General features: G+C 38.7%; 1 long non-coding RNA gene across 1 annotated transcript in view; it reads right to left on the minus strand.

Annotated features, from left to right (window-relative positions):
* Positions 1–24509, minus strand: part of LOC120408752 — a 40356-nt gene extending 15847 nt beyond the window's left edge. The window contains exon 1 of the long non-coding RNA XR_005600942.1: positions 24393–24509. This is a non-coding gene — a long non-coding RNA (uncharacterized LOC120408752). The remainder of the gene's footprint in view (positions 1–24392) is intronic.
* Between the last annotated feature and the right edge of the window lie 854 nt (positions 24510–25363).

Raw genomic sequence — 25363 nt, forward strand, 5'->3', positions numbered from 1 at the left:
CAGAATGCATGTGTTCGAATAGTAGAAGGTTTTATTCATTCCTTATTCTAAGAAACTAAAACATTTGTGCACTAGAAACTCCCATTGCTTTGTGAAGAAAGGATATGGGACCAGGCCCTTAATTTGGAGAGGGCTAATCAATATATTCTACATACCTCACTCCCATATGGGACTTTAAAAGCATGGCCTTCAAATATTTGTGCATGTACAACTTTCCGAGAGCAGCTTACTCCAATACACAATTCTTACACAGAATTTCCACACACAAAACCCCAGATGTATGTGTAGCCAAAGCACAAATGAATGTTGTTTACATACAATTTAGGTGCATAAAGTGTGCAAAAGTGACTCAAAATGTGCATGTGTAACTGATTTGCAAAAAAAAGTATGTGCACAAATGGAGGTCAAGAAGAGACCCTTTTCAGAGTTCAACCCAGGAGAGAGAAGCAACTGAAGCTGATACAGATTATGATGAATAGAGCATGTGGTGTCCAAAGTGTGGTTTTATTAAATATTTTAACTGCTTAGCAATTTATTACAAGTTTAAATCTTCTGTGGAGCACTGCAAACATTCAATGCTTAGATGTTTTTCTTGGACTTATGGAAGAGATGATGAGCGTCATTAACTGGGTTTCTTTTTCACATGTGCATTTGTTTTTAACATGTGTTTTCTATATATTTTAATTTATTTGTTTGATATCTCCTTGAATCTGACAAATGGTTGAATTAGAGGTCTGAACTGTTTCAAAATGATGGAGGTTCAAAGGAATCCAGAACTAATCGAAACTGGCTTCAGACATTTGTAAGCTAAGGAAAGATTTTTATTTTGCAGTTTCTCATTCAAAACTGCAACTCAAAGAAACAAATCTAAGTTAATGATGGAAACAGATGGAATGTATACTACATACTTACCTTATGTGATACACTGAGCAGAGTTACTCTCTAACAAATATCAGTGAAAGTATATAACAGATATAAATGCTCTGTGCAATAGTCCCAAGTTTATTCAGCTTAACAGTAATTAGAGCAATATCTCAGTCATCTCCAATTGCCACCCAGTAAGGAAAAAAATAAAGTTTATATCCAACTCCTGCCTCCTTTTGGATATCTTCAGAGCCAACCGCTCAGACCACCAAGCTATTTTATGCTTCCCTTTGGGTTGAAGATTTTAGGTTTACCCAGGCCTTTAATATGATTTGTCTATGCTAGGCTGAGGATAGACACTGAAATCCACCAGTTAAATAAAAGCACTGAAAAGACTGATTGTTTAAAAAACATGAATAAAATAAAAGCACTTCATTGATCTCACTGTTTCTAGTTTAAGTGTTCCAGCTGAAAATGGAAGAAATTGAGTACAATAGTAGTCTGCATACTGAATTACCTATTCTAATATCAGCATTTAGCATTATTCATCAACACACACAACACTTATTTTTGTCCATTTTCATATACTAGGTAGCTATTTTACTTAGGAAAGAGTTATGTTCCCACCACCACCTCCACCTATATGAGTAAACTCATTTTCCTTTTGGAAATATACAAACACTATTCAACTATAAATGAGAATAAGACTGCAAAAAATAGATTATTGCTATAGGGGAAAAGAAAAAGAAGCTTTTCTTAATCCATATAGCACAGAATGAGCAAAGATATTTAAAAGTCTGCCTCACTTTTTATGCCCAGAAATACTGGGAACAAAGAGTTTCAAGTGCAGTTTTGTATCTACAATTATTTGTTGACACAATATCACTAGGACAACAGAGTTTTATATCTCAGTGCTGTTAATTGTACCTGAAATTATGCTTGCAGTTTGCAGGTGCAAAGAAAGGGAGAAGCAGCTAAGGCTGATCTCAAAATCAGGCTTTATGTTATTGTTATTTCCATTAAGGTAAAGGGCCTGTTATGCTAAGCACTGTACATACACATCCTGAGACACATTCCCCAAAGGGTGTACAAACCATTTTACAGATGTAGACGTGAATGACCAAGATTCCCCTGCTGAAGTCACACGGGCAGTCCAACAGAGCCAGTGACTGAACCCAGATTTCTCAAGTCCCAGCTCCAAGGTCTTATCCATAAAGCTATTTTTCCATCTATACCAATAGGCTGAATAGAACTTCCACAAAATTTTATTGTCATTTAAATACTTTATTTTTTTCCAACCTCAATAATTTCAGCCAGCCCTAAACTCAAGTACAGCTTCCCACTCCATCTTGTAGATTTATATAATCTTAGACAAAATGTATCTAGAGTGCAAGCCAATTTAGTCAACTCAAAAGATTACATTTTCACAACTTCTTGCTGGCTTTATTTATAAATAGGCTAAATGTTTAACAAATTTAAGATTTAAACATAACTTTCAGTTCATTTTGAAATGCAGTCTGTGGGTCATTGTTTTCAGTAAATTTCATGGTGGAAAACTTGGATTAGAAATCTAAATTTTAGAACATTGGCACAGCCTACGATAAGGTTGTGCAATGTGATGAGGTAAGAATAGGCAAGAAACAATCCTTAAAATTAAGCAAAATCATGCAATAATTATACATAGCCTTCAAACCATGCTTTATGATTTTGAACCTCAAGATTTTTTTTTTGTTTAAGATGACTGATCATTCCCATATTCCACTGGGAAGCCTAGACCCATAAACTCTCTCTCAGGTTTGAGGAATACTTATGATGGGTCAAAGATATCTGTATTTTGATTGTGCTTTAAAATAAAATTCTGATTTCCCCCCCTTGATATATTTTAAGATTAATATGAAGTCAATAGCTTTTATCTGTAGTGTATGGAAATTAAGACTGAATTACATTGTTAGCAGCACAAGAACTATTGATGGCTAAATTCTCTATTTTTGGATGTTGGCTTTGTGTGTCAATTTCACTATCTTCAATGAAGTTATAGTACAGATCATTTGGCCCTGTATATCCATGGCTCTGGTACCTTTTGTAGTCATATATTAAGAGGCTAAAGCCATCTTTGCCTTTTGGTGAGCATAACTGCAATGGGTAGAAGGCGATGTACAGTATATTCTGTCAGACACATAGGGTTTCAATAAGATACTGGTTTACTGCAATCAGAGTCCCAAATATGATTATGTCACTCAGCCTTAACCACTTGGAAAACCACTAGACTGTTCTTAGATCCAATTTGCTTTCGTCTGTATAACATGAAAAAGCAGTTTTGTTTTGGTATTTATAACTCATTTTCTTGAACTACTCCACTCTGACTCATTTTAATTCTCAGTTTTTCCTCCAGGAATGAAGTATGGGAAGAATAGTGTGGTTCAGTTATATTTCCAAGTCTATTTCGTGGAATACTTGGATACAAAAAATGCCTTTCCCACTGGAGTTTTATATCATCTGAATGTCATAACTGTGGTAGATCATTTTTAAAACCTCAAATGAGATGAGTATAATTTAAGTAGACAAAAAGCAAACCACTAATTGGCAAAAGAAAATAAAATTCCATTTTGGTAGGTTTCTCTCCCCTGCCCCCACCCCACATACACACTCCTTTTTCTGTTTTTAAAGTATCATTCACATTCTGGTTGGCATGCATGAAAGAACACATCAAGTTAGAGACAAAATACTGGCATTCCACAAAAAGGTTTACAATTACAAATATTAAGCCAGAACAGCTGTGTTGACTTGGAATCCTTTTTTAGCCAGCGAAACTGACAGACTCTTACAATGGGCCATTTGCATCTTTAACAGCTTAAAGAGAATATTTCTCTAATCTCACACACTTTTTTGTTGCAGTTGATGACAGTTTTATTGATTTTAAAAAGAAACAGACATAAAGGAACAAAACATTCACATATCCATACTTCATCTTGGTACCTACTTTTCTGCTATTTTCCCACAGTAATTTCTTCTGTAGCCATGTGATATGGCATGTCGGTTTGGGTAACATTTGCTTTTCTCTTTCAGCTAAAAAAAGTGGATAATTATAAAAGGGAGGAATTCAGGCTGGGAAAATTATGTTTTGGTTTAGACCAAGGAAGTTCTCATTTATTTATTTTTAAGCAGTCCCTAAAAATGAATTGGGCACTTCTTTCCTTGCTGTCTGCTTATGGATAAAAGAGGAATGAATTATTCTGAGATGCAGAGCATACATACACGCCATGGAAAATTGTGTACACAGAAGCTTCATGACCTTCCCCACTCAATCTATGCATAAGAGAAAAAAATTACAAAAAAGAGATAGCAGGAGCAAAGCAGCAGCAGGAGGGTTTCTCCTCCACTTCCCCTCAACTGCAAGACTATATATGATGGGGGTGGGCAGAGGGAAAGGGAGATAAGTGGTCTAACAAGAGAAGGGATAAAAATCCAACAGATTAGAACAAGCACTATTACATCAGTCACCACCCTGATCACCTTGTATATACGTAGCACCAAGAGCCAGCAAAAAAAATTATGACAGTTTCTATGAAAAGTTTGTCTCCCACTGAAGCAATCTGAAAACAGTGAATATTTTACAATGCACTCTAGTTGAAACCTGCTCTTCCCCCTTCGCCCCATCTATTTGTCTTTTTAGATTTCAAGTTCTTCAGTGCAGGGACGGTTTTCCTTACGTGCCGTCTTAAAACCTGGCAGATATGGGGTGCTACTGCCCTACTAAATAACTAGAGCAGGTAAAAAAAAAAACAGGATTTTTCTTTATAATATATTGCAATTCACAAAAACTAAAAGCAATATGAGCATGCTGATAGGCTTATTTACTTGTGAAAACACAATCCAATATCTAACAAGGAGTTTCTCAATAAATACTTTGAAATTGAAATGTAAGAGCACATCTTTGTGCGATTATTCAAAATTAGAGTTTTAATTGGACATAAGTCACATGATCTTTCTATTCTGACTAGAAAAGTAATTTAAATCAGGTTTCCAGTGAGAACAGTCCAGATTAAGAATTTGAAATTTCCTTACCATGACTTCAAATGAATACTGAATAGTTTGCTGTTTTGGAGAAATATCCTATCTGCAAATTCCTTTGCAAAAAATATTCATGGTGAAAGCATACAAAAGGGGAATAAGCACACAAAGTCAACTGTTTAGAAACTGCCAACAATTTTTCACAAAGATGTGTTCAGAGTGTTCACCCAGCTCTACATGATTTTGATTATAACACCTCTGCCACCCTGGTGTCAACAAGATGAAATGCAACATTCAAATTTCAAATAGCACTCAGATCAATGAAGAGGAAGAGGAAGATGTGTTTAGTAGATAAAAACAAAGAACAAATGGGAGGCCAGATTAGATTACTGCCTGTCAGCAATCCTATGCAGTGACTGTCTGCCAGCTGTGGTCACACTAACTACAAACAGTTTACAGTACCAAACCATAACATATATGCCTTGCCAAGACTGCTTGACAGCTGTACAACTGGTCATTTCCTGCCAACATAGTTCACATTCTCTCCTCATTTAACAGTTGCCTTGTATTTGTTGACACAGAAAAAGAAGTTCCTCCTTTAACCTTTACACTGCCAACTCAAGCAGGTTCCCTACGTTAAAAGTGGGAAGGCACTGAATTATATTTTGGTCTTGTCACAAAATAATGACCTCTTTTTGCAGGGGCCATCCACAATGTTCGGTTTTGGGTCCGATTTTATTCAATCTATTTATCGCTGACCTGGGAACCAAGAGTAGGAGTGGGCTGATAAAGTTTGCGGATGACACCAAGTTGGGAGGTATTGCAAATTCGGAAAAGGATCGGGATATCCTCCAGGGAGATTTGGATGACCTTGTAAACTGGACTAATAGTAACAGGATGAAATTCAATAGTGAGAAGTGTAAGGTTATGCATTTAGGGATGACTAACAAGAACTTTAGTTATAAGCTGGGGATGCACCAGTTGGAAGTAACGGAGGAGGAGAAGGACCTAGGAGTCCTGGTTGATCGTAGGATGACTATGAGTAGGCAATGTGATGTGGCCGTTAAAAAAGCTAATGCGGTCTTGGGATGCATTAGGCGAGGTATTTCTAGTAGGGATAAGGAGGTGCTAGTCCCGTTATATAAGGCATTGGTAAGACCTCATTTGGAGTATTGTGTGCAGTTTTGGTCTCCCATGTTTAAGAAGGATGAATTCAAACTGGAACGGGTACAAAGAAGGGCCACTAGAATGATCCGAGGAATGGAAAGCCTGTCGTATGAAAGGAGACTTGAGGAGCTCGGTTTGTTTTCCTTAACCAAAAGAAGGATAAGAGGAGATATGATTGTACTCTTTAAATATATCAGAGGGATAAATACCAGGGAAGGAGAAGAACTATTTCAGCTCAGTGCTAATGTGGACACGAGGACAAACGGATATAAATTGTCAGTCAGGAAATTTAGGCTTGAAATTAGACGAAGGTTTCTAACCATCAGAGGAGTGCAATTCTGGAACAGCCTACCAAAGGAAACAGTGGGGGCGAAGGACCTCCATGACTTTAAGATTAAGCTAGATAAGTTTATGGAGGGGATGGTATGATAGGATAACTGGCTTAGTCAATAGGTCAATAAAGTGCCACACTGGTAATTAGTACAATGGGTCAATGATAGGATATTGTTAGCCTTTTTCCAGAGGGTCTGGCTGGAGAGTCTTGCCCGCATGCTCGGGGTTCAGCTGACCGCCATATTTGGGGTCGGGAAGGAATTTTCCTCCAGGGTAGATTGGCAGTGGCCCTGGAGGTTTTTCGACTTCCTCCGAAGCATGGGGCAGGGGTCGCTTGCTTAAGGAGTGGGTGGATCGGCTTATGTGGCCTGCATCTTGCAGGAGGTCAGACTAGATGATCATAATGGTCCCTTCTGATCTTGAATTCTATGATTCTATGTCCCGTGTGTAGTGTTGGGTGGGTATACATTGCAAGCCATTTTTTCAGTCTAATTGGCTAAAATAGCATCATGTGACCATATCTGGTCCACCTTATTGGTGAAGTCAGGATGCTCTTTACAGAAGCATGGCTAATAGGTTAACACACGCTCAGAGACATTTTGTTTCCAAAAAACAGAATGGTCAATGTAATAGTGCAAATAATTTTAATGCGACCTTATATATGACATATCCTAATTATAGTGCAGGCAGTAGTGATGGATAAACCTGAAATAGTTGTTTTAGATCAGCATCACTGTTTGGATGCCTATCCTGTGTTTATGCAGCTATCTTAACATTTCACTAATTCTCCTGCCCTCCCATTCCTGTCCTAAGCCCTGCCAACCAGACCCTTCCTTGTATCTTAACCTTCCTTATCTTAATGCCCACTTGACTCCTGCTTTCTACATTCTGCTAGTTACCATGATCACAAAAGAGATGTCCCTGGCACACTAGTCCTCCACCACATGATCTGCAGTAGGCCCCAGATCACTTGCAGCAGATTCTGCTAGATGTGCCTCTCTGAAAATCTCCAGAACAGGGTCAATAAATTCAGAACCATTATTCTAATTCCTGCAAACTCTGAAGGTTCAGATAGAATGAGAGCTACATCCAAGACACCACTGCATTCAGCTCTGCTTTTGCAAAACCAGAGCCAAAGTTAAAGCACCTTTTGCAAAACCAGAACCATATCTCCCCCCCCCCCCCTATTTCTGTCCTTACCTAACACCTTTTGGACTGTTTTGTGGTGGAAAGCCAAGAATAAAATGATTATAAAGGACATGGAAATGAAGAAGTCCAATGAAGGCTGTGTTTAAGGCTATGGCCTGAGAGTTTGAACATGTTGGAATAGCAGAAATTGAACCAAGATATTTTATGTTCTCTTGGGAAACTGAGGCACAGAGATAAGCAATGTGTCCATCTGTAAAATGGAGAAAACAATACTTCCCTACCTCACAGGGTTGTTGCAAGGATAAATATGTAAAACATATGTGGTATTCACATATTTCCATGATGAAGGCTAGATAAATACCTAAGATAGACAGATAGGGAGAAGGATTTTGAGTTAGGAAGATGGGGAGAGGGGAAATACAAATCTGAACTGATGTGAACACTGTGGTTCCTGAAAACTACCTGACTGGTAGGAATGGTCAAATTGTTTCTGGAACCATAGCCTGAGCTAAGTGGAAGGAATGAAGTTTGATAAGAGATTATGGTTTGCTTTTTGTTTTTAAAAAAAAATAAAGCTCCAATCTCCTATGGCATCACATCTGCTTCACCTAAGCAGGATTTTCCATTCGTGTTTGTTTCATTTGGATAAATCTCTATACTGGGACCAGTTATTTATTCCTGAGTCAGAGAGTCAATCTTAGCATGCCATTGCCCCATCTGAACCAAATAAATAAATATATTTACATTTTTTTAAAAAAAAGCTGCCCTCAGATTTCCAAAGCCCATACAAATCACATGGTTAACCCAACCACTTCAACCTCACTGCCCTCATGGAAAATCAGCAAAGAAGTCCATGACTTGTTCCTCCTCCATCCCAGCCTGCTCATGTCCGTGAATACAATGTCCCACCATCTAGTAGTGACCAGCCTCTAGGTCAGACTGACCTTGGCTGAGGATACCAAAGACAATGACGCAAACTATCATCCATTTGTCTTCTACAGAGTGCCCACCTGTCATAGGTTTGTTCCCCACTTTGAACTTTAGCGTCCAAAAGCTGGGGACCTGCATGTACCCTTCTAAGCTTAAATTCTAGCTTAGATTTGATAGCGCTGCCACCAACCAAAAATATAGTGTTTTGGTACACTTTCCATTCCCCCCAAACCCTCCTTGGGGAATCCAAGACTCAAACCCCTTGGGTCTTAACACAAAGGGAAATAAACCATTCCCCCACCTTTCCCCCTCCCAGACTTTCCCTCCCTTGGTCGTCTGGAGAGACTACACTGATTCAAACTCCTGGAATCTAAAACAAAGAGGGATTCACCTTCCCCCTCCTATCCCTGATGAGTCAGACTAATCCCCTGGGGTCTCAAACAAGGGGGAAAAAATCACTCAGGTTCTTAAAAAGAAAAGCTTTTAATTAAAGAAAGAAAAAGTAAAAACTCTCTCTGTAAAATCAGGATGGAAATGCTTACAGGGTATACAGCTTATAAAACTAAAGGGATTCCCTCCCCCCTAGCATAAGTACAAGTTACAGCAACCAGAGGTAAAATGTTCTTCCAGCAAAATACACATTTGCAAATATAGAAAACAAACAAAAGACTAATCCGCCTTTTTAATTAATACTCACTATATTGAACAGAAGAGACTATTTTAGGAAGCTTGGAGAGCCTGGATGTATGTCTGGCCCCTCTTAGATCCAAGAGAGAACAACCCCCAAAACAAAGAACCCAAAGACTTCCCTCCACCGAGATTTGAAAGTATCTTGTCCCTTCATTGGTCCTCTGGTCAGGTGTCAGCCAGGTTCACCGAGCTTGTTAACCCTTTACAGGTAAAAGAGACATTAACCCTTAACTATCTGTTTATGACACCACTACTATAACCTTTTCAATTACAGCCAATTCCTCTCTCAGCCACTTGCCTTCCAAAGCTAACAAGCTTAGATTGCTCAGATTTGAAATCAGTTTTCTCCTTCTCCTAAACTGGTTTGCCTAAAAAGAGGCAAAGCAAGCTCAGTCTGCTCCCATTTGAAATCAGACTTTCCCCTTCTAATGGCACCATATTCCATAATATTAGTTGCAACCCTTTAGGGTTCCCCCCAAGATGGACTACCCCCATCCACCACCCAGGGAACATGCCTCTGTACTGTTATATCCCAGAGAAACCAGGTGCTATTTTCAGTCTCGCAATAGCTTGCCATGATCTGAAGATGCAAAATATTCTTGATCCATCAAAAAAAGTGTTATATTTTCACATTCCAGCTTATGACTCAATTCCCAGCAGAATTTGCAATATTCATGCCAGCCACTGACACACCAAAATGATTTGCTTTCTTAATACAGATGTCTGCAAGCCAACCTTAGCCTGCATGAGAGCAGTTTCCCTCTGTTCAGATTCACAGAAACACAACCTTCTTCCCCCCCCCCCCCACATACACCTCACTCAAAGGCAGTTACTACAGGTCAAAACTACATAACATCTTGCCTCTTTCAAGATGCAATACATTGTTTTTTCCAGTGGAAGAAAAGGTAAATTGGACAGTCAAAAAGAGGCCATTGAAAAGAAGAAAGGAAGAAAAACTGGACATTATCTACAAAAGTGACACATGGATAATGTAGTACAACTAAATGAATGAAGAATCACATATTTATCTGTTTGTTCTTCTCAGATAAGTACCCAAAAGCCATATATTTCACCTTATAACATGTTAGAACTTGAGTAGCATCCATATTGTCAAATGTTACAGAAGTTCCTAATCATTCCTAGAGCTGGTTAGAAAACCCAAGTTTCCCCAATGAAAAAACTTTGGCATTTTTCTACTGAATATTTTAAGGTTTTCTATAGGAATTTGTTTCAAATAGAAAGTTTTCATAGAATAATAGAAAGGTAGGGCTGGAAAGAGTCTCAAGAGGTCATCTAGTCTACTCTCATGTTAAGGCACGGTTAAGTTTGCCAAGACTATCCCTGACATATTTTGGACATTTCCATTTTTTGCTTGTTTCATTTTGAAACATCGTTCCAAACTGGGGGTGGGAGAGGGAGAGAATTGTTTCATTTCAACCTAATTTTTTATTTTGCCCACGCCTCCAATATTTTTCCTTCCCCTTTTTAAACTGGACAGTGTGCACTCATCAAAACCCAACATTTTGCTTGGATGGAGGGCTGAATCAATTGACAAACAGGAAATTTTCCAACAGGAAAGTTTTTTGTGCAGCTAGGGTCAGGGAGGTGAGAGCTGGGATGGGGGAGAACCACTGGGATCCCAGCAGGGAGCTGAGTGGAGATGAGGGGCAGTGGGGAAGACCTAAGTGTCAGGTCTCTCAGGCCCTCCCCACTACCCCTCTTCAGTCGGTAGAAGCACTCCTGGTGAGGATAGGCATCTCTGTCAGAAGAGGATGATGTGGACACTAGCCGCCACAGTAATTATTGTGGTGACTAAGTCAACCTAACATAGGTCAATTTAGGACTGTAGCGTAGACATGCCCTTAGAGAAATTAACATTTTTGTAGTCTTCTCCAACCCCAATCCCAAAAGACACTACAAAGTGTGGAATTTCCAAATTAAGGTTTTATTTAAAGATTCCCAAAATTACAGAATTAAACTCAAAGGACCTTAACTCAGTCCCACCACCCTACTGAGCATATCTAATCCACTCTAAGGATTTGTCTACAATGAGCATTTATTTATGGCAAGCTAGGGTGAGAATCTACGCTGCACTAGCCTGCCATGAACTGCCTGTGTGGACTCTGCTGATGCATATTCACAGTTCATTAGTGCACTTTGGTCTAGTCCCATTTCAAACCAGACTAGATCAAATGACAAACTGTTAATGAGTGTCAGTAGAGTGTACAGGGACAGTTCATTTGCTGCAGGCTGTCGTGGGGTAAATTCATACCCCAGTCTGCATTTCATTTATGGCAAGCAAGCTCAAATACATTTGTTCTTGGTCTGTCTCGATGGCTGGACCACACACACACACACACACACACACACACTGTTAGTATTAGAGGTGGTTAGAAATTTTCCAACAGAGCATTTTTGTTGGAGAATGTTGTGTCAAAATCTAAACGTTTTATGGAAGGGTGTAAATTTGTGACATTTCAGAAAATCAGAATTGAACATTTCAGAATGGAACATGTCCATTTTTCATTTAAAAATGTTTCAATTTTTATATTAGATTTCTAAATGTCAAAGTCAGAATTAAATGTTTTGATCAACCCCAAACAAAAAATTGTTCAGGGAATTTTGGTTTGCAGGAAATTTCAAAATTTCCCACAGACTGGATATTCCACGTTTTACCCTGCACTATTATGAATCTTTAAGCTAATGAAATTGACCTTTTAGCTCAAGTACTAGACACACACTTCTATCAATCCAGAGATCCCAGATTCAATCCCCCATTTATAAACCCAGGTACTCCTATCAAAAACCTGATTGTTGAGGTTATGCTCATCCAGTCAATAAGCAGGAACATACCTTGACCTATATATGTCAAATCAAGACTCATTAAAAGCTCACAATCTGAATATTGTATACCTCACAATGAGCTGCTACTAGAGAAGTTATAGATCAGTGCTTTGTTTGCTGAACATGTACAAATATTTTGAATTATGAACATTAACATTGTTACAGAAGTACTCTATTTTTGTTTATATGTGAATAACTAATAGGTAAGGTGCCAGGAGATGGCCCAAAAATATTCAGCATAGTTTCTAGGTTTTGTCAAATCAATAAAAATGTAGATTTGTGCACTGCAAATTGGCTTCCCCTGGCAACTGTTTTACAAACAGTTGAAAAATCAGCTATGTGTTCATGATTTACAAACACTAAAAAGAAGCAAAATTCAAAACAACAACATTTAAAACCACTTAATGAACAAAAATCACATTAAATATATTCTCAAACACTGGAGTTAAGTATAAAATAGTTTATAAAAGTTTCCTTAATATGTGGAATTCTACAATATTGGCAATTTCCTTAGTTTCTCTTTTCCTCCAACTTTCTGCTGTTTCACATTGAATGGCTGCAAACAAAAGCTTATTCACATAATTGTTGACACATGGTTTCTGGTTACGCAGACATATCCCATGATAAAGTGGGAAATAAAGCCAACATCTCTTCTCTGATATTTGCTATGATTTTTTTAAAAATATTGTGGATGAATCCAGTGCTCATGAAAGTGAGGGACTCAGAGTAAATCCACTTGGTCTGGGTAAGCATGACGCTAGCTTCTATATGAAATGCAGCCCATGAACATCAGTTCTGACCTCCAGCAACTCCCACCATTCTGGTCCTTAGCCACTCTTGAGCAGACTACCAATTGTGTCAAATAGCATACTGAAGATGAGTGAATAGCCTATTGTTAGAATTCCAGTTATGTTCATATTTGGTATCCTCAGTCATATGGCATTTGAAACCCTGATTACAAATATTCAAATTCAAAAATCTCTCTTCCCTTCCCCAAGATATTCTCAACTAGTTTAGGTTCTCACCCCTTTCTATCCTTTGTTTCCTTTGCAGGGGAAGGCAGAGGGGGAAAAATGTACTTTGTTTCCCCATTCCAGCCTTTCCAGGGGTGGACATTCCTTCCCACCTTATTGGGAGTGTTTGGGCAGCTACCTTCCAAACTTCCCAGCATGGCATCCTGTAGAGGGCAAGCAACCTGCTAGCTTAACCAGTGCTTTTTTTTTTTTGTTTTTTTTTAATATCAGGAACAGTCTTCTAGTGAAGAGTCTTCCTAGCCATATGGTACATTTAGAGACACTGGTCCAACTAGCAATCCTGTTAAGATCAGGTGAGGAAATACAGTAGTTTCCATTTGCCAGCATGCCACAAGCCATTTCTGAGTAAAAAAGGAGGGAGATGCGAACAGAGCCTGTTGAGACAGATGGGAAGAGTAGGAATCAGGACTGCTTAAACAGGATTTTGCTTGGCCCCTTCAAAAGTCAAGAAGAGACCAGCACTTCCAATGAGATCCTCTACTCCACCCTATCCATGGAGGCCTGGGGAGGTAGTTCCAGCCCAGGAGTCTTCACTTTCATTGCGAGGAGGATCAGTAATGAAAGTATTGCTCACAAGGGATGGCTGAAGGGACCCGAGGTCAGTAAGAAGGGAGTACCTGACTTGCACCAGTCAGGCAGAATTTGGTCTGAGGCTGTCAACAGTTGAGGGTGATGAGAAAAAAAAATGTTGTTCCTGAATACTCCCTAAATTATATTGTATTCTGCTAAATTTTATTGGAGAAAACCAGTGTACTAGGCACCTGAGAGAAAGGCACAAAAAATAAGGTCCTTGGTATGAAGCATTTACATATACTAATTTGTATGCTGTTCAGCAAACGTAATATTTGATTTGCCCCTCCAAACTCTGTAGTATTTTTGTAGTGTGCAATAATTTTGCTGCTATTTCAACTTGTCCACATTTCATCCAACTGCATTTTCTTCTTTTTATTTTGTACAACCAGGAAGAAAAACATTGAGTAGCTGAATGATTTACAGAAAATAGTGGGTAGAAAATAATCCATTTTGTGGCAAAATTGATATTTTAGAATTCCCACTTCTCCTGTAAGTAATTTTTCACCCTGGTCTTTTCTGCTGGAAAAGGCATTCTTGAAAATAGAGATGAAAGAAAAGCCAGACCCATAAATTCAGTCTTCCTCCACAACCCGAGGTTCAGATAAAATAGAACTTATATCTGAAACACCCTGCTGTTGGTTCTGAAAAATTACAGCAACCTTTGTTTTACCCATCTCTGCATTCAAAGACTTTGATGGATTGAGCCAAATAAATATTTTTTAAATTAGAAAAGGGCAAATGGTAAATTTCCTGAAACATTTGCCAACCATAAATTGATGGGTAGTATTGTGAACTGCAGGAGGACAGAGAAAACCCAATACTGCCTAAATTCAATTAAGTTGGTTAAAGGCATTTCTCTTGCTATAAACACTTTTCACTTGTGGAAACATCTGTAACTAAAACAAGATTATATGCAATTGGTACTTATGGACAGTCTGGGCATATCAGAAATTAAATTTCAAGTGCTCAGAGTTGCATTTTTAAAAGGTTTGACTTCCTATATAAAAGGAGACTTGCTGAATGAAAATGGTTCCCATCTGACAGCTGTTTAATGGCCTTTGTGAAATAAACTGATAGCTGTCCTCTAGGAATGGACTGAGACTATCTATATCCTGAAAAGCACCATCACAACCAATAGAAGGACAGATTGTATAATCTACACAATGGTCTGTATACTGGGGTAGTGAGTGGAGTGCATCATCCTCCTCCAAGGTAGAATCTTTTGGATAATTCATCACTCCCCTGTATGGCTGGCTGGGGAGTGAAGGCCTTGCCTCCTATCCACCTTCTTTCCAGATGGTTTCTTGAACCTCCACCCCATAAATGGAACCTTGCTGGCAGCCACACCTTTTTGCATATCTCCATTCTGTAGCTATTCTGCAATGTATGTTCAAATACAAAATCCTGGGATTAATTCAGGAAAAAATGAATTGTTGAATGCAACACCCTTTATGTTCCAATCTATTCAGACTCTTTCCCTTGCAAATATACTCCTAAACTGATAGATTTACATGGATTGCAACAAATACGTATTGTGGCTAACTCTGCATTCTGCCCCTCTCCTTTGCACTGCTGCAGTGTAGAACAAGCCCCATAATGTGCAGCTAAAAACAGGGCATGTTCAGGCAGACACACAAATGCTGGAAGGGACTGGAACAGCTTCACAGGAAACAGAAGGAGAGGATGGTAACTGACTGAGCTAGCCAGGAATGGAGTCATCTTTTCAAAAGAATCACATGTCAGGGAATCATGGGTCTTAAAGACCACTGGATTTTTTTCCTTTCTACATATAGCTGCAGGAGATTTGGGATTAAGCTATATCAAACAAAAAGAATATTCCTGTTTGTTTCAGTGTTCAGATCAACAAATGAATCACACAGGTATAATTTTGATCAGGGCCAGCTCTAGGGTTTTTGCCGCCCCAAGCGGCTGGGGCGGGAAGAGACATGATCGCTATCGGTGGCAGCTCCACCGCGCTGCTTTCTTCTTCAGTGGCAGGTCCTTCCCTCGGAGAGGGACTAAAAGACCCGCCACCAAATTGCCACCAAAGAGCCCAATGTGCCGCCCCTTCCCCTTGGCTGCCCCAAGCACCTGCTTGCTGAGCTGGTGCCTGGAGCCAGCCCTGATTTTGATTATTACTCCAAAGCACATTTGATATACACAGACAATACCCCATAACACTAGTAGTATGGAATATATTGTCTGTGCTAGCTAAAGTGGGGTGTGGTCTTAGCAGCAACAGGAGTCCTTCTTTCCAAGTCATCTCTCTGCAAAAAGGAATTCAAGTTCTGCTCCTTTTCTTGTGTAAACTAGCTCAGTTAATGGACTCAAACCTTCATCTAGAAGTTCAAATAAAAACAAGTGTCGAGGTTTAAAAACAAACTTTGTGTTTTTTCAGATTCCAATGCACTTTCCGATTTTCGTCAGGACTGAAAATAGAAATATAAAAAATGTATCAGGAAAGCTAATCTCGCCATTCGCAGCTTCAAGAAATACTGAGTGTACCTTGTAAGATACCTATTCTTTTAGTTTTAAGCTTAAAGAACAAGTATTTGCAGAGACAGGAAAATGCAGATCTGGGTAAGCCCTTAACAGTTTGATTCCATTAAAATGAATATCCAAAAGCTTATGTTCTTTTTAATGGAATCAAGCCTTTTAAAGTATACCCAGATCTATTTTGGGGACCTTTCTTACACAAAAGCAGTTTGTTTCTCTTCAGATGATTTAAATGCACTTCATATCCATATACAAAAGTACTTCAATTGATTGGGATGGCACTCAGCACCCCAACAAAATGACCTTGAATTTTCAAGACTAAGTATCATCTACCAAGCCCAAATCAGTCCTGGCTCAGTTGTTTCAGCACTAGTGTGGATGGAACGGCCTACAAAAGAAAACAGTCCTCTCACCACAAAGGGATGTCAGAAGCAGGTTCTACATGTTGTGAACCTCCTGTAGGTCACCTGCCAAGTGTCTCTACACTCCTCCTCCAGCTATGCCCCCCCATTATAAGCCCCCTCTCCAGAAGTGCTCCCATGCACACACCTATGGCTATAAGCCCACATTAAATCTCCCCATAGTCATGCCGCCTACTCCCAACCTTGCACAAGCCATCGGAGGTTGACTGGATGGTTAGGGCATCAACAGGCAGGAGATCATTTCTAAAAAGGGTAAGGTTGGCTGCTGGTCAGGGCATAAAGAGTGCAAATTGTGCCAGTCAGTCTATTGGTAAATAGGATACAGAACATGGCAAGGAACAGGGGATTTGTATAGGTGGACACATTACAACTTTCTTTTGTTAATCTCTAAATCTGCCCCAAGGCACTCATCTGGTCTTAAAACCCACACCCCCAGATTCACCCAGACATTTTTAAATGCAATTAGTATGCGTCACATGAACAATTATCTTCCTTTTCTCCCATTCATATGAGCATATGATAGCTTCTGTTTTGGCAAACCTTCAAGTGGGATAATTTGAAGACGACTTAGTGATTTTAGCTTTCTGATATGAAGTATACTCACTCTACAACACTTCCTCCAACACTGACAACCACTTCTGCCGACTAAGACATTTGTGTAGCTCATTATTTCTGAATTAAAAAACAGATGAAATTTGAAAGGTATTCTGCTTCTAACAATGGAGAAAATCTTGAAAACCAATACATCAGCTGTCTGTAACTATGGGTTCCCCTTTACCTGCGGAAGTAAAAAGGTCATCTAAATATATTGTAGTTTGCTACCAGAGACAACAGCAACAAGCATGACAGAATTATGTACTCCTCTGTATTGTACTTTTGATATTACCCCACTAAAATAGCCTGGCCCATGAAGTTACAGTAAAAACAGAGCAGGGAGGAAATATGAGTAGCTTTGTCCTATGCATCTGTGAAAAGTGATGTGTTCCAAATTGAAGACTCTGGAACTATTCCCCTCTTACACCTTGTGAAACCCAGTTGAATTCCTACACCTCACATGCAGCTGGAATAAGAGGTTGCATTTGTGTGTGGCAGGGCATAATTACGCCTACTGTTCCCAAACCAAACATTAACTTTTTATTTACCACTCAGTTTCCCAGTCTTTTTCTCTGAAACTAAACAGAGGGTTGACTCAGACTGAAGAGCTGGAATCCAAATTTTTATTTCCATTTTTGCTGCTGCTAGTTTCAAATCAAAAGCAAACATAGCCTCTAGCCTGAAAAATCAAACTAGGGCATTTGCCAAGATGAAAGATAGTTTCCACCTATCAAAATCTGCCATTGAGCAGAACAAAAAGTGCAAAATAAACTTAGGTGGACAGTAGCCAATGTCTGGTGAAAGCCCATTTTCCAAAAGCTTTGCTAATAGTAAGAGTTTTTCATTCATGCTTATACTGCTAACAGATTTCCTTATGTCAGTCTGTGCGTAACATCAGCTTGATTCTTGAAATTGAGGGGGAAAAAATTGCACTCCATGTAGACAGTTGTTTACCTACTCATCCTCTTATCAATGGTCCTTTTCCTCAACTCTCTGCCTTTCAAACTGGGTGCTTACAAGTACATTCTGCACAGACATTTCTTTCCAGTCATTGCATGGTTATTTTGCCACAGTTTCACACAGCAGATGTTCCAGGAGTGTACTGATACTTTTTTCCTTTTTACACACTTAAACAGCAGATTGTACTACCACTATCTTTTTGATCGATATGAGTATGGTATTGTTCCCCCTCCTAAGAGTTTTCTTCCCAGCTACTCAGCAGTGATGCATCTTCCTCCTTGACTACTTCTTCAGAAATAGCACTGTGGTTAGTGATTGAAGAAGAAAAACTCAGTGTTTCCATCTTTTGGGGATTAGAAAACCCTTCAGATTTCTATATGTCAACTCAGATATGTAAATCAGAAATGGACCTGGACAGCTAAAAAGTAGACATGAGACTTTTAAACTTAAGAAAAAAACCAAAAGAAATAGCACTTGACTTGATATTTTCAAACTTGTCTGGTGATTTTGTTAGTACATACCCTCCCGGGTATTTCTGGCCAAACACTAGATGATCTACCACTGGGGGTGGAATAAGCCAGCGTGGAGTGCAACTATCCTAATTTTCCTGACGTCATACATGGCACTCATAGCAAGACACAATTTTTTAGTGTATTCATTGAGCTAGAGCCTCTTTCACATGCAGAATGGCATGGAGACAGAGTCAACATTATCTCAAATAGTGAAACATTTTGTATTTCTGGCATGGTTCTCAGTAGCTGTAACCTGCAAGTTCTTCTGATACAATATCTCCAGAGTCCATTCATTCATCTCTATTCCCATTGCTAAAACCGCTGCACATGCTTTAGGTCATCTCAATTAATGTAATTTCTTCCTCTCCCTCTTGCCTCCTATTCTCCAGCAAAACCAATTCAAAACAGACACAAAAGTCACCCACCTTACCTACCTCTGACCATGTCCAACTCCTCCTTATTAAACACATTCACTGATTGCTTCTTGTAATCCCCGTCTCCTCACTCTTAAGGTCCAGTCCAATTTTTATCTATATTTCTCTTTGCCCCTTCACATAATCACTACCATATGCCTTATCATTGGAGCTGGCTGAAATTTTTGTTGCAACTTTTTTCAGTTAAAAATGGCTTTTTGACCAAAACCAAAAAAAAGTGTTGCCAAAAGTTTTCATTTTGGTCAGAATTTGCCCCTAAACTATGAACTAGAAACCAGGTTTTGAAAACCAACACCCCTTACCAGAAACAAAAACCTTGCAAGTGGTTTTCAAAATCTGAAGACTTTTCATTGAAGAACTGAAATTTTGCAGGAATATTTTTAAAAAGGAATTTTTACAGGAAAAATATTATTTTTCACCAGCTTTACTTACTATCACTGTTGTCTTGTTTTCAGACCCATTTCTTCAACAGGCAGGCCCTCATGCCTGAAATGCCACACTTTCTTGACCCAATTCCAGCTTCCACAAAACCTATAACACTTATCCTCCACCCTGGAATCCAAAACTCATTTGGAATAACACCAACCAACCTGGACACAACCTTTATAGGCATGTGTATAACTAAAACTACTGAATGATTATATTGCTGATGCACGTCAATCTTTTCTATTGCAGTAGCATCTAGAGGCCCCAATCAAGTCAGAGCTCCATTATGGTAGGCACTGTACAAATGTATAGGAAATGACAGTTCCAACCTCACTAAACTTACCATCTAGGTGAGTGAACAAGCAGGTCCTGGGGAGGGAGGACAGAGTAGCAAAAATAAGATGTTTCACCACAGATTAGCTGTAGCAGTAATCACAGTAGTCACACTTTACCACCAGCATACCCATTATCATATGACAGTTTTAGCTATGCATTATAGCACAGGTGAGTTTTAAGGAAGGAATGGAATCCAACTGATTCTGAGTGGGAATTTAACCATGCACAAAGGGTGGCATGAGAAAAGAGGCACGAGTGCTAGTGGGAAAAGCAGGCAACTTTGAAAAGTAGTCAAGCAGGTCAGACATTTTCTGATAGTCACACCGAAATTCCAATTGAAATCATGCAGGTTTCTGATGGACCTCTGCTACCTGGTTTCCTGCCAGCTTCCCCACCTGTCTCCTCATCAGCCTGCCTGGCAGGCTGAATGGAAACCCCCAAGCCTGGAAGCTCCTTGGCAGGCCAGGCTCCCAAGGTCCCTGGCTTCAACTGGTTATTTGTTTAAAGTGTCAATTTGCATATCAGTAACTCCTAAGAACTGGCTTACTAGGAAACATAAGCATTGTTATAACGGTGAAGACAGTCTCTTAGAATACTTGGCCTTTAATGGAATGTGAAGTAGAGGAGGGAGAGAGTAAGCATATGCAATGTTATATCACTAGCACATCACCTCTGGAAATCCAAGTTCTCCAAATCCCAGCTAGGTCATATGTGAAAATCAGTTTGATTATCTGTTCCTAGTCACCACTGGTATTATTTCAATGCGGATTGGTTTAACAATAAGCAATAAAGTGAACTTCACCACCTCTTAATCTGACTCCTAACCGGGCTGTATCAGTACGTTTGGCCTCTGTATTTCATGAGAGATTCTGAGAATCCACCATTATTGTAGCACTGCACAGTGTCCCTTAATTATGGAGTTCAGCCATTTCACTCACAAAACAATCCCACAATAAGGCCAAACATTACCTAGGTTAATTCACACTTGAACCTAGGTTTCTAGACAGACAAGGCTAGTGCAATAAGCACTAGTGAGGCCCACCACCTCCCTCCAGTAATGGTGTTGAATTTTGTATTTGGAGATGAAAACAAAGAATGGACTGTACGGGATAAGAATTTGCACCTTTTTGCTTAAATAATTATTTAAGCTTATCATTCTAAGAATTTTCATAGGATTTTACCAACATTAATAAGTTAATATCTGCAACCACCATGTACAGTATTGAGACGTATACAATTACTGCATCCACCGAAGAAGCGGAGACACCTCTGACGTGAAATACAGCTATAGAACAATGCACCAAAATAGTACAAGTCAGAGGGGAAATTTAGGTAGCAGAATGCGACTAGCATCAAGCTTACCTTCCTACTCATATAAAGTGCCATGATATCTTAATGATCATAAGCATACAAATTCCAGCCTGCCCTTTCAAGTAATAAGGCACTCGTACACCTTGGACCCTCCCTGATTCATATATTCCCACCAAAAGCAAATATATGATCTTTACCTGTCACCATTATCCTCCCTTCCTCCTCCCACTATTGATCAAGTTACAGCTTAACTCTAAGGCAAAGAGGACATCTCACTTTTCTGTTCAATATTTTAATACTATGTAAACGCTAATTAGTGGTCAGGAGTTCAGATATACTACTCAGGCAAGAGACTACCTTCAATAGTATAATAGCTTATCTGCTGGCTCACCAGCACCACTTCCAGCAGCACCAAGGGGTTCATTTCAAGGAGTCTTCTATCCAAGTACTAGCCCAGCCTGACCCAACTCAGTTAGCGTTGGTAGGATTGAAGGCTATGTACTGTATATCAGAAGTCATTACCTGAAAAGTTGTTTTATTGAATTATGCTAATAAATATCTGAGAAGAAGAGTTGAGCAAGTCTTTCCAAACTTGAGATACAAATATACCAGATGAGATATTACTATATTTCTTCCATAGAATCTGAGCCTTTGAGTTAAGTTCTTTGACAGAGTTACATTCCTGAATACAATGGAGGGGGTAGAAACTCAGAGCGGCAAGGGGACCCTTGCCCTTCTGCAGACCTATCAAAAATTGAGGCATCCTTTTAAATAATCAGAGAAAGCCGCTGACTTCAGTGTATCATTGTGATAAGGAAAATATTTCACTGCTCAAATTTTCTGGCCTAGATTACTTTTCAGCGGACAAATAATTTCACAGAAGAATCAATTGCTGAGGTAGACATAGCAATATAATGCCACTTCTATGCCTCTTTGTTTAACCTTTCCAAGTGCTTCAGAAATATCTCCCATTCCTCCAGGAATCTGCGTACAGATTTTGGAAAGACTTGCCAAATTCCCCAGCAATTCTAGACAATGAAGTCTCCAGATATCTTAAATGATTATTATTAGAATTAATATAGCTTTTAGTTGTTCTGTTTTAACTCCACAGCCAGAATTTTATCAGCTTCATTGCTCCATTCATAGCAGGTGAGTCTATTAAGTCATAGTAAAAGCTAATCATCATCCACTAAGTAAGGAATGGCATTTGCAATGGGCAGAAGTTTAGACTCAGTTCTATTGTGGTGTTTTGATTTACAGTTGCTTTCTGATATCACAACTTTAATACATTGAAGCTGTTTCTATTAGGTAACATCTAATGTGCCACAATGAGTCCCACAAACTCTTTAGAGAGATTGCCCAGTAATCTTCATAGAGAAGCAAGCACAATGCACCAGCACGAACCAGCAGCCTTCACTTCTAAGCATCCTTTAACGCGACACCCAGTTTTTCCAATAAAACTTTGATTCAACGTAAGACAATGTTCAGTTCAGTCAGACAACAGATTTTTTCCACTCATCTTTGAGACAGATTTTATGGTCCTTTCTAAGAATGAATATATTGAAATGTATTAATTAAAGCTAAGAAATACATAGCTGAAGTGAACTAGCATTCCTTATAGGTTTTGGAGTTCCAGTACACAGCAAATGAATGCTACTATAGACCAAATACTCTTGAAAGACATTAAGCAGTACCTAGTCTGTAGCCCAAGAGCTTTTGAGTTTGTAGCTCTACATGCTTGTTTGACTACTTATGTTTGCATTTTCTCAAATAAAATCATTGAAAACTAAAAAGCTCTTGATTGAGACTAGTACTTTAGGAATCTACAAAATGACTCAGAGTTGTTTAGATGCTTCATGAGAATTCTAACACAAAAATCACAATACTCAACAAAAGCTTAAAGCCAATACAAGGCTAACAATTTCAGTTTAAAAGCTGAAAAATCACCACAAAACTGAAATCTTGAGAAATAAGGAAACATGACCATCTAAATGATAAAACTAAATATGAAAGTGCATTCCAGCAATGCTGGAGTCAGAACTATGTTCCTCTTCAAAATACTAAGACAACCAACCAAAGAAGGGATCTTCAAACATTTTAAAAATAAACCTAATACTTAATTGATCTCTGTCTGGCTAATCTGAAAACTGCAAACTTAAACCCCACTTGATGTTCTACACAGAGACTTCACAGTTGCCAACTTTCACATGGTAAATAAGCACCCCGACTTTCACAATAAGCCAAAAATCAAGCGAATCCCATTTCAAAACAAGGCCAAAACAAGCCTATTCCTAAGAACCCCAATACTCTATGTGACTAGATCCCCCCCCAGTGTGCAGTCTGGGACTCTGATGGGCTTACTGCGCACCCGACTCTCCTTCTTGTCCCTGCTTGCTGGAGTCAAGTTTAAAAAAAAAAAGCAGCAGCAAGCAACAAGCTACAAGCCGAAAACTAGCCAACAAACAACTCACAAACCAATTAAGCCAAAAACAAGCCCCATTTCTGCATTTTTTCCACCACTTTGGCATGTCTAAGAGACTTCTGCAAAACCAATTGCATTTTTTTCCAAAGGCAAAGGGACTGATGGAAAAGGAAGAAACTTAAGATTCTCTAATTTACACTGAACTACACACCTTCTAATGCTACTGTGAGGATCCAAGAAAACAAAAAGGACTTATAGGAACTTTACAGCTTTAAAACAAGCTGCAAATGAGAAAAAGCCCAATCTAAAAAAAAAAATGAAGAAAAAGGAAGATAAATTGAGTAATATTAATACACAAAAACCAGCTACTAATCCACAAAAAAGCAACAATTTAACCCAAAAAAATAGAATCTGATTTTTTTTTAAATTAACTATCAACAAAACCACAAAAAAATTAGAGATTTATAGTAGCCATATTAAAAAAAATTTCCAAAGATTATGGAACAGATCCTCAGGTGGGCTAAATTGTCAGTTGAAGTAAATGGATCGATGAAAATTTTCTCCAGCTGAGATTTGCCCATAACTTTATAAGCATATGGAGAAGCCATTTCCAACAGGAGACCTTTGATATTACATACTCTGATAGTTGTATGTAATTAATTCTGAGGTTGTGCTTAGCTCTTCAAGGCTTGTTTGGCTTCACAGACTTCAAATAAATTGTCTGAAATTATGTTTGTTTGTAGGTGAGTTGCTACTTCACCTTTAATTGGAATTGAAAGTAGACCATGGAGATTTTTAGTGCTGTAGCATGACTGAATTATTTTGTCACTAATAGTAGCTACATTATAACCAGCTCTTAAGAATTTTTCCAGAATTACACTCACCTACAGGAAGTTTCTCCTCAAGAGAACTACCCAGCCCTTGTTGTAATAACAGCTTACTTAGGACTATAATACTCTAAGAGCAGGGCAGCTGCCTACTCTGTTCTTATATTGGGATTGTTAAGAGAGGGGCACTACAGCAAAGCTCCACCTGTGTTAGACTAATAACGCCACCTGTGTTAATCACTAATAAAGGTAGGGTTATAAAAAGGAGTGTGGAAAAGGTATTAGAGTTAGCAAGTATACTCATTTTATAATGGTAGTGAAGATAACCTAGCAAGAACTAGGGAAACTATTATTAGATATTGTATATTTTGTTCCAAGAGACCAGTATTATCATACTAATTATAAAAGTTATCTGTAGGTTGTTGTTTTAACTATTTCCTATGTGTTTGCTTTCATTTCTGTACCTTTGTTCATTTGCAGCATTAAATCTTCCTTCACTGAAGAAAATGACAGAACTATCCCATTTCTGTTTGCACCAGAAATGCAAGATGTAGGAGACAAAAGTCTATAAACATCTTTTAGGCTAACTTATAACTGAGATCAAAAATCTGTCTTCCTGAAAGCATCCAACAGGCTCTTTATTCAGTCACTGTCTAGTGATGGGGCAACACATGTCAATGCATAGCATGTGGAATTCCTTACAGATTTTATGAGCTAATTCCTAGATGAAAATCACTTACTACCAAGAAAAGAAGCTAATGAAGAGTCAGGATTAAATATCCAAACACAGAAAAAGCAAAATAGGCTGGGGGTCAATAATCCCAAAACATACATCTTTTTATGCAAGTACAAAGGAGCTGAAGTAGATTGAAAAACTAATTAATACAGTGAAAAGGTAAATGACATTAACTGCTACTTGATTTCTGCCAAAAAAGAGAATTCTATTGACCTGTTGCTGAGAGAGGCTATCCACTACACTCTCATGGTGTTAATAGCTTCCTCTTCCCTTAGGCTGCATGTCGTGGTAG

This window comes from Mauremys reevesii, linkage group 6 (assembly GCF_016161935.1).
Source record: "Mauremys reevesii isolate NIE-2019 linkage group 6, ASM1616193v1, whole genome shotgun sequence".
Lineage (NCBI taxonomy): Eukaryota > Metazoa > Chordata > Testudines > Geoemydidae > Mauremys > Mauremys reevesii.